We start from the raw sequence: 10,694 nt of genomic DNA, 5'->3' as shown, positions 1-10,694 counted from the left end.
TGATTAGCAATAATCGTATCAATTTAAATTTAAAAATTTAAACATATTTGTTACAATTAGTTTCAGTGAGTGCCTACGTGTCTAAATAGAACAAGCTGAAAGATTTTCTTTGTTTACTTATAGAAGATTCATGTCTAACAAAGAAAATCTTTCAAAGATACATTTTCTTAGAAGGCAACTAATGAACAAAGTTTCTTTGACGGTTTATATACGTTTGTTAAATATTTTCATTTCTCGAAAACCACGGAGTTATGAATACCTGTTTATACGAAGTTTTGTCATGAAACTTTAGTTATTTGAGACGAATAAGAACCTCGAAACCGATTTTTCATACAATACTCGATCTTATTTTCCTCCTCGAAGATTACAGATACATTTTTGAAAATATTTTTACCTACTATTTAAAGTTGATGACGACTACGACATTAGTCACCGATTTCGATCACAGCGACTGTGTGTGCTTAAACAGTCAATTTTAATTAATTCCAAGGGAGAGAACTGATTTCTTAAATAATTTACATGCTTATAATTTCTTATTCTGAAATTCTAAAAAAAAAACAAATCCTTACAAGTAGTACCTACGGCTTTGATTACATCGAAATGTTTAAGAATATATTCATAATATCAATATTTGGAGAGGAAAATGAGGACACTCTTTGGATGAAGAATCGCATGTCCCGTATCCTCTTAAAATCAGTTGCTTCAATTTATTGTTTTTGTTTGACTGTAAAATTCCAAGCAAGTGTTTGATTTTTAATGTTTTGAAGTACTCAATTTCATAATAGAAGTAATCGTGACTATACTGTTACTACCAACATCTATTAAAACAAATAATAATACATTCGATTAAAAAAAACATAGTTATTTAAAATTAATTGAAAAATTCATTTTTCGAAATCCCAACATAACATTCAATGTAATGCGTGCACTTCTTAATTGCCATTACACACATCGCTCATACTGAGCTATCATTGCCCTCACTAAGTGAGGGCAATGATAGCTACTTGTCAAGTCTTGACAAGTGTGTGTGTGTGTGTGCCAAGTACATATTTGGCAATAACAAAAATGTTAAATTGCCAAATATGTACTTGGCAATAACATTTTTGTTAGACAGTTTTTAATGTAATTTTTTTTATTGCTATTTGAATTAAGGACATGGTTAACCCTTAAATTGTTTTTGTCCGTTTTAAATGACGTCCTATAAAGTCTAGGCTAACTCAGATTCCTAGGCACTCTGGCGCAGGTGGCGTGATCCATACGGTCTAGCGTCTATCCCTTTTATTTTTACGCACTTTCGCATCGCTTTATCTTATCAAAATTTGAAAAAAATACTTAGTTTAAAAATTATAACCGTGAGGTCTTTTTGCGCTTGTGACAAATGTCGTTGTTATGTAAGTATTTTAGTAATTTGTGCGTATTTTTCACTGAATTTTATTGAAATAGTAATTAAGTTACTATTTAATATTGTGAATAAATGACAAACATTTCATTATTATTTTTGAAGTTATAATATATGTCACTTTAAAGTGACACTGCCAGTTAGTACTAAATATTGTGTTTTTTCCATTTGTCACTTGTAACGGACATTGCCAACTTTTCTAAACGAATATTTTTTTGTGTATTGTTAACATTAGTTGCATTTTTACAACAATATGGCTGGGCAACGTTTGAGGTCAAAGAGGATAATAGCTCTTCTACCACCTCCAGCTTCTAAAGACTCCGATTAAGAATCAGACAACGAAGAAAAAATGAGAATCTTAGCTAGAAAGTTTTTTAGAGACGACTGCAGCAGTAAACCTTCTTCTCCTAGAAGTGTAGGTACCTGTTTATTTTTGCCTGGACTATATTTTTATTTTATTTATTAGGAAAACTCACAGATAAAGTTACTATTAGGCTTATAACATAGAATCAACCAGCCAATAACAAGTTTCCACAGATAGAAACTGGGCAAAGTACATGCGTGCAAAATTACAGAAAATTGTGTAATTTATTTAAAGATTATGTAATACATACAATAAATCTATATATGAGTTCAAACAATGATTGACAGCAAACAATAAAAGGAAGAAAAAAAGCAGTAACTTGTTTATAGTGTTATTTGAGAGTTAACAGTGGGTGAAGTCTTGGGTCAGTAGTTTGCGTACTGATGTAAAACTGTCAGAGATCAGATCGATGGGGTCATGATCAAATCAAATTTGATTGAAATATTTAGTGGCTCTTATAATAAAGGATTTTTTTTCTGAAGTTAGTATTAGTGGCGAGGATATGGAATATTCGTTTAGTGCGAGACACAAGGCGTGAGGGGACTATGAAGTGGAAACTTCAAGCTTGACAGCAGATCCGGACAGTCAACATAGTTTTGAGCATTTTTCATGATCTACGTCATGAAGGGATACGTTAGGGATATTGCGCCAGACAAAAAGAGGTAGCACGTGTAGTTTCGGACAATGTTGAGTGTAACTTATTAAGTTTACGTTTTATTTTTCTATGTTAGCAATGTGTATGTGTAGTTGGCAATGTCCGTCCAAAGTGACGTCTTTATGTTAAGCAGTAGTTGGCAATGTCATTTATAAGTGACGCTTCAAAAAAACCATTTCCAATTTTTTCATGTTTTTTTTCACACATTTTCCCCTTAATCTACCCTAACTGAACCCAAAACACCAATTTTCATTATAAAAATCCTGCGCGGTCATAGAGTGGCAATTTAAGGGTTAAGTTAAATAACTATGTAAGATTGCGTTATTTAAAAAAAAGTCTAACACACTGTATTCTTGGTAACACACTGTATTCGTATAACATGAGAAAATCATGTGTATTATATTAATTTATAAATAAAACGACAATAGCAATTGCAACTGAAAGTCAAGTGAAATTTTGTGATCAAAATCTCATTTTTGCATAAAAATAAACTTAACAATCAAACATCAAACATGTTTTTTTTTCCGTATTCCCTTTCATACATTTCTGTTAAAACTAAAAAGTAACCCGCTAAGGTCTTAATGGTTATATGGAGCTAACGTACACAGAAGTCTGCAGTTGCACCCCACTAATAACGATTTGGTCGGTTAGCGAGAATATACTGTTATTGGGAACAAAGAAAGCACAAAGAGGACGTACGAGAGTATGGACATACGCGGGTATGAGAATTACTCCATATTAGTCTGTGGACTCGGTCGGCTCTAAAATGTTTGTGGTGGGGGAAAAAATATGCCAAAGAAGGCCCAGAGCCTCTATTATGACTGTTTGACTTAAAAAATGAATGATTGAATGAGTGGAAGTCACATTCCCTTTGAGAGCATTGGTTCGTATCCTACCGGCTGCGCCATTTATATATTTATTCGTATGGCGCATTTATATAAACATTTCAAACAATATGTAGCTAAAGTTATAAGTCCACATTAAGGGTCCCAAGCCACGAGATTGCGTCAGGTGTTAGTTTAAATAGGTCTTCCTTAGGCCTGGGAAAGCATGCAAAGGGCTACGCCATGTAACATATCGTCACTAAGTAAAGTAGTCAATAAAAACAAAGCGTTTATTATTATTATTGTATTTGTATGTCTTTCCCATCACGGAACAATGGTGTTCCGGACCTTTGGGAGGCGTGCGCGGGGCCGAAGCCAACACGTAGAGGCCCTTTCGACACTTTAATGAAATGTAAGGGGTACACCGAGCAGATGTTGCCCTTGCCCGTATCATGGGACACACGCAGAGGCAACACCCGCCAGGGTGTAAGGACTATTTGAGAGTTAATGGAATCTAAAATGAACTGGTCTATTTTGATGAAAGTGATGGACTAATTACTGGGCTCTGGATAAAAAACCGGACGCCTACATAATAAAACGGTATCCAATTTTATTTCCAGCAGACGGTGACTCGTCCCCACAAGATGGGCCCCCACAAAAAGCGACATCCAAGATGGCTCAAGGGCAACACCGGTGTGAGAACTCAAGGGTGTCGAGAGGTGTACACCGCTTTCTGCCCAGTGGCTGTTAAGCCACTGCACCAACTCGCGTCTTATGCAAATATTCACTTCCACCCCTGGGGCATATAGCCCTAACGACTCCACTCTGGACGGCCAGCCAAGGCAAGCCAGAGGTAGAGAGTACTGTCCCACCCACCCGCCTTACGGGTAACAGAACTCCCCAGGAGCACTCGGGTACGTGGGGTCGCTGTTCCCCAACAGCTCGCCACAAGCTGCCCTGCGTTGTATTATTATTTCATTTATTTATCTCTTTTCTTAAGCTAGGTTTTTTACAATATGAGTATAAAAGTAAAATAAATAAACACTTACAAAACAATATAAAAACATTTAAACATATTATAAAAAACCTAACCTAGGGTGCCGCCAGCAGCGGGGCAGGGCCCAAGCTGCCGGTGGTTAGGGCTGCAGAGAGAGGAACCGTCGAACTATCCGCGCTGTGTCCAAGATCACCGCCTTCTGCATCAGGCCCTTGATCCAGCCACCTAGCGAGAGTCTCTTAAGATGTTGGTCGAGACTCTTCGCTATGAGACCGTTCGCTGAAACGACTATCGGAACAATGATCGTTGATTCAACATCCCACATGGCGGTTATCTCGTGAGCCAAGTCTAGGTACTTACTGGACTTGTCCTTCTCGGCTTTCACGAGATTCTCATCATGGGGGATGGTGATGTCAACGAGCACTGCCCGGCGTTGCAGTCGATCTATTATCACAATGTCAGGCTTATTGGCTACAATAGTCCTGTCAGTGATAATAGATCGATCCCAATAGAGCGTGGCACGACCATTTTCGAGAACTGGCGCAGGTAAGTACTTGTAGTACGGTATTATTATTATTATTATTATATATATAAGTACAATATACAAATTTTTAAACAGAATGCAAATAAATAAAATGTAGTACTAAAACGGAAAACCCCCTGTAAAAATAAAACATAGATATTAAGATATAATGTATATAAAATAAAGAAAAGTGTAAATTCCTTTCCCCCAAACGAATAAATAAATAAAGAATAAATTAGATAAGTAGTGTAGCTGAGAGCTCCCACTCAGATAAGTACGAAAGATGAAGAATGAATGAAAGATCAGTATGAAGCAAGAATGTGCGAGCAGAAAAATAGCGAGAACTGGAATGAATGCAAATAGCTAACACAGTCTCCGATCATGTTGGAGGAATAATAATAATAATATAAAAAAAAACATATCGTCACTACTTTTAAAAAATCTCGTATCTCACGCTGTTCTTCAAAGTTAAAACGCAGTAAGTCTATATGCATTCCATACATACTTACTACAAATTTCTTTTCATTGACAGACGAAGATACAAGTTTTTTTAAAAGTAGTGACGATATGTATGGAGTCAGAGGAGTACGTAAAACACGTATACTGGTTCTAAGACACACATAATTATGAAATTATATAATTATTTGACACTCGATAGCGTAAACGTCGCGAAAAAATATTGTACAAAAAACAGCTTTCGCCGTCTTCCACAGGTTTATGACTATGCTCATTAATATTTCAAACTTAGAACTTCTAAGGGATTTGTAAAGTATACCTAATTTTTTTTTTTTTTTTATACTACGTCGGTGGCAAACAAGCGTACGGCCCGCCTGATGGAAAGCGGTCACCGTAACCTATGGACGCCTGCAACTCAAAGAGTGTCACATGCGCGTTGCCACCCCATTAGGAATTTGTACACTCCATTTTGCTGTGTTAAATACGCAGAAAAAGGAGTGTACAAGTTCCAAGGAGGGTTCGGGTTGCCGACGACTCAAAGGACAATAGACGGAACAAGTTAGTTCCGTAAGTCCCCCCGTCATCAGAACACCGCACCCTCGTTGAGCTCTGGCAGCCTTACTCACCGGCAGGAACACAACACTATGAGTAGGGTGCTATTTGGCTGCGGTTTTCTGTAAGGCGGAGGTACTACCCCAGTTGGGCTCTGCTCTAAATTCGAGCGAGATGATATCCGCTGTGCTGTGCCCTACCACACAAAGCGGAATATCATTCGCTATGCCCTACCTCCTCCTAAAAATAAATAGAAATGGCAAATAATGGAGAACCAAATTATCTGCAACTCGCAGGTTTGAAAGACAATTATGATTTTTTCAAGAGTGTACGAACGACATACGCCGCTATTTTAGGCTCAATCTCGCTCAAGTTGACGGCAATAATGATAAATAAGCGAAACTTATAACAAGATAAGTTAGGAAAACTCAAAAAGTCGGAGGTTGTTATAATTGCTGAGTCACCTAAATTATTTCTACTTATAAATAATATATGTATCTACTGTTATTGTTCGTTTGAATCAAATTGTGTTGTTATTAAAATATTGTTTTAAAAATCTGTTTATATACCAGTCAAGGTTTTGGTAGCCGCCGTACAGCCAGCCTAGCCGAAATGATAATCACGCAATGACAATGACGCTAGACACCGATCGAAGCGCAGTCTGGCTCTGTCGCGTCAATCCGGAAAAGCGATAGAGATGGCTAGCTACGATTACGATATATCGTAAGCGTTTGTGCATTTGGCTACGTACCCAGGTAGAATAGAATACAATATAATAGAATAGAATAGAATAGAATAGAATAGAATAGATTAGAATAGGAATAGGATAGGATAGGATAGGATAGGATAGGATAGGATAGGATAGGATAGGATAGGATAGGATAGGATAGGATAGGATAGGATAGGATAGGATAGGATAGGATAGGATAGGATAGGATAGGATCCCCCCCGAGGGTGCCCACCTTGCCGTGGTGGGGGGGCTTAGTAACCGTGGACTGGTCACCCACGGCGAAGCTAAGAGGTACCCAGGGCCGGCTTGTTGCTGGGCGAGCTGGCCCGAGGAGGATGCTCCAAATGGGCTTGTAAAGCCCATTTGAGACGCATTTCGGAGGACTGCCGTGGGAGGGAAGATCCGGCAGTATGGGATGCCGCTCTGTGCCCTCCTTCGGTAGCCGAGGTGGGATCGCAGGGGAGAGGCGTGATGGTATAGCGGTGCGCCACTCTCCCTACCCCCTGCGACCTTGGCGGGGCCGCTCCGCTGTAGCGGCATTGGTGGGGCCGCAAGGGAAGAGGAGTGCCGGTATTACGGTGCGCCGTTCTCCCTATCCTTTGCGGCCGACTTGGTTAGCGGTGGAACCAAAGACCATGTCCACCGCCGGGCGCCGGAACTCTTCTGGCGCCCATGGAACCTGCGGGTGATGGATCGGGAGTCCCATCACCCGCCTAAACGAGGTTCCGAGCTGGAAGGCCCTCCCGTGTTCCGAGGGCCTTTAGCGCAGTAAGCTGCATAAGCAGCCATTGAGAAGGGCCCGCAAGGGCAACGCTGACGGGGTATCGGAGGCCTACAACCGAGTGCCCGAAACCCCGTCCAAACAGCGAGCGGCGGAACGCCCCAGGGGGTTTAGTCCGTGCGAGTCGGACATACCCACTGGCTTCTCCCGGGCCAGTGGGATCCATAATGGATTCCCCCTGGGTCATCAAAAAAAAAAAAAAAAAAAGGATAGGATAGGATAGGATAGGATAGGATAGGATAGGATAGGATAGGATAGGATAGGATAGGATGGAGGGCATTGAGTGTCGCCTCCTTCCCGAACCACGGTTGCGGCCATCCTTGGCTTCCGACCGGCATGAAGAACAGGCTGCGACTCCCCAGCCCGAGCAAATAGGCCAAAATGAGATAACTGGACAGAAACCAGGCACTCAGCCTGATCGCGATGAAGGAACGGCAGCGGTCACCAAGTCGGCCACTACAGGTGCGAAGCCAAAACAAAGGCGTAAAAAGACTTCTCTAGCTGCCAAAGAAGCTGCTAGCACTAGAGAAGTGCAACAAGATTCGTCAGCTGCCGGTAATGCCTCAGCAGCAGCTGCTGCGGCGAAACCAACAAGCTGGAAAGACGCACTAGGCAGGAAGGCCAAAAAAGCCCAAAAGTCGACAGCTCCGGGAGCGGGGGCGTCCAAGCCCCCGCGCACCGCTGCAGTTACCCTTACTCTTAAACAGGAAGCTGCTGAAACCGGCGTTACATATGAGACGATCCTTGCTGAAGCGAAGAAGAAAATCAAATTGGAGGACATAGGAATTTCCTCTGTCCGCTTCCGGACAGCAGCTACCGGAGCGCGCATGCTGGAGCTTCCTGCTGATACAAAAGATGTCGAAACTGCGGCTGAAGCTCTAGCTGCGAAATTGAGGGAGGTTCTGGATCCTAACATGGTCCACATTCAGCGACCAATTAAATGCGCTGACATCCGCGTCATGGGGCTGGATGATTCAGCGACCACTGAGGAAGTCGTAGCGGCCGTGGCGGAGCTCGGGAACTGCGCTGCTGAGGCCGTCAAATCCGGCGTGATATCGCGCAGCCAGAATGGCTCTGGGACGCTCTGGCTGAGCTGTCCAGTGGCTGCCGCCAAAAAGGTCGTAGAGGCAGGCCGACTCAAAGTAGGCTGGATCTCGGCGCGAGTCGTCCTGTTAGACGCCAAACCTCTTAGGTGTTACCGCTGTCTGGAGACAGGCCACGTTGGAGCCAAGTGCGAAAAGGGCATCGACCGGAGTAACATCTGTTATCGCTGTGGGGAACCCGGTCACAAGTCACGCGAGTGCAATGCTCAACCGAGTTGTGCCGTTTGCAAGACAGCTGGGAAACCGGCTGATCATCCGATTGGTGGCAAAGGGTGCCAAACAAACAATAAGGTTCGCCCGAACAAACAAGCCGTGAAGAAGACAGGAGCAGGTCAAGGAACACCTCCGCCTTCCCAGCAAAATGCTGTGCCGGAAACCATGGACACCGCCCAATAAAATGGCTATAAAGTGTATCCAGGCGAATATCAACCACTGTGCCGCGGCGCAGGATCTATTGCTCCAGTCCATGGTTGAGTGGGACATAAAGGCGGCGGTAGTCTCGGAACCCTACTTTATCCCAAACCGAGACGACTGGGTGTCGGACCAGGACAAGACGGTGGCCATTATTGTCCCTGCTCTAGCCGGATCGCTAGCCATCGAAAACTCTGTGAGGGGTAGTGGGTTTGTGATGGCTGTCACAGGCGGCTTAGGCATCATCGGGATATACTTTTCTCCCAATCGTGCCCTTGCCGAGTTTGAACGGATGCTCACAGAAGTTGGAGCCTTGATAGGGCAAATGTCTCCTATCCCGGTGTTAGTGGCTGGAGATTTCAATGCAAAGTCAACGGCATGGGGATCTCCAGCAACAGACGTCCGGGGAGAGGTATTAGAAGAGTGGGCAATCTCGCAAGGGCTGACTGTCCTCAACACCGGGTCGGAGAGTACATGCGTGCGGCCTCAGGGTGAGTCCATCGTGGACGTTACTTTTGCGTCCAACGCCCTGGCTCGCCGCGTTCGTAACTGGAGGGTGGAGATTGGCGTGGAGACACTATCGGACCACCGGTATATACAGTTCGAGGTCACAACTGTACCCGCCACTCCAAGACAAAACCGACCCGCTGCAGGGGACAGTCCAAGATGGGTGCTGTCAAAACTTGACAGACAGCTGGCAAAGGAGGCGGCCATAGTCGAGTCCTGGGGGCTCATAATGAGCCAAACCAGGTCGACCACGAAGCGGAGCTTCTCGCTGCCGCTCTAACCCGAGTGTGCGATGCGGCTATGCCAAGGGCCAAGCCTTTCGTGCCCAAGCGCCAAGTGTACTGGTGGCGACCTGAACTCCGCCAACTGCGGAACGCGTGCGTGGCTGCGCGCCGCCAGTACACCAGATACAGAAGAAGGCGGAATAGAGACGAGGCTGAGGAAGAAGCACTGTACGGTACCTACAGGAGTCCCGTGCAACCCTGCGGAAGGCCATAGCGCAAGCGAAAGAGGCGGCCTGGGAGGAATGGCTTGAGATTCTTGACAGGGATCCTTGGGGTAGGCCGTATCGAGCTGTAAGAAAGAAGCTTCGACCCTGGGCGCCCCCTTGACAAGCAGCCTCCAGCCAGACCTCCTGGAGCGAGTCGTCGGTGCCCTGTTTCCCGAGAGGGGAGAGTTCGTGCCTCCAGCTATGGCACCTAACACCAGACCGCCGGAAGTGGAGAGGCAAGTGCCGCCAGTCTCCGAAGCAGAGTTCGACGTTGCCGTCCAAAAGCTTCGGTCGAAAAATACGGCTCCCGGGCCTGACGGCATACCCGGGCGCGCACTGGTGGTCGCACTCAGCGAGCTCGAAGAGAAAGTCAGAGGCCTGTTCACCTCTTGCCTGACTCAGGGGCGGTTCCCCAATAGGTGGAAAACGGGTAAGCTGGTACTCCTCCGAAAGGAGGGGCGCCCGCCCGATCAGCCGTCGGCCTACCGCCCTATAGTCCTGCTCGACGAGACGAGCAAGCTCTTCGAGCGGGTAATAGCGACCCGCCTCGTCAGGAGCATGAACCCGGGCCTAAGCGACTGCCAATACGGCTTCCGCCCGCAGCGCTCGACGCTGGATGCGATCGCCCGTGTAAGGGATTTTGCGGAGGAAGAGGTTTCTCAGGGTGGGGTGGTGATGTCTGTGTCGCTTGACATCTCTAACGCCTTTAACACCCTGCCCTGGGAAACAATCAAAGCGGCGCTTCAATACCACAGCGTGCCAGAATACCTGCAAAGCATTGTAGCTGACTACTTTGCCGGGCGCGCTGTGGTGTTCCCCACGAAAGATGGCTGGGGGCGAAGACAGATGTCGTGCGGTGTTCCACAGGGCTCGGTGTTGGGGCCGCTCCTGTGGAACATCGG

Source organism: Leguminivora glycinivorella, chromosome 9 (assembly GCF_023078275.1).
Source record: "Leguminivora glycinivorella isolate SPB_JAAS2020 chromosome 9, LegGlyc_1.1, whole genome shotgun sequence".
NCBI classification, from domain to species: domain Eukaryota; kingdom Metazoa; phylum Arthropoda; class Insecta; order Lepidoptera; family Tortricidae; genus Leguminivora; species Leguminivora glycinivorella.
Note: the sequence above shows the minus strand (reverse complement) of the source record.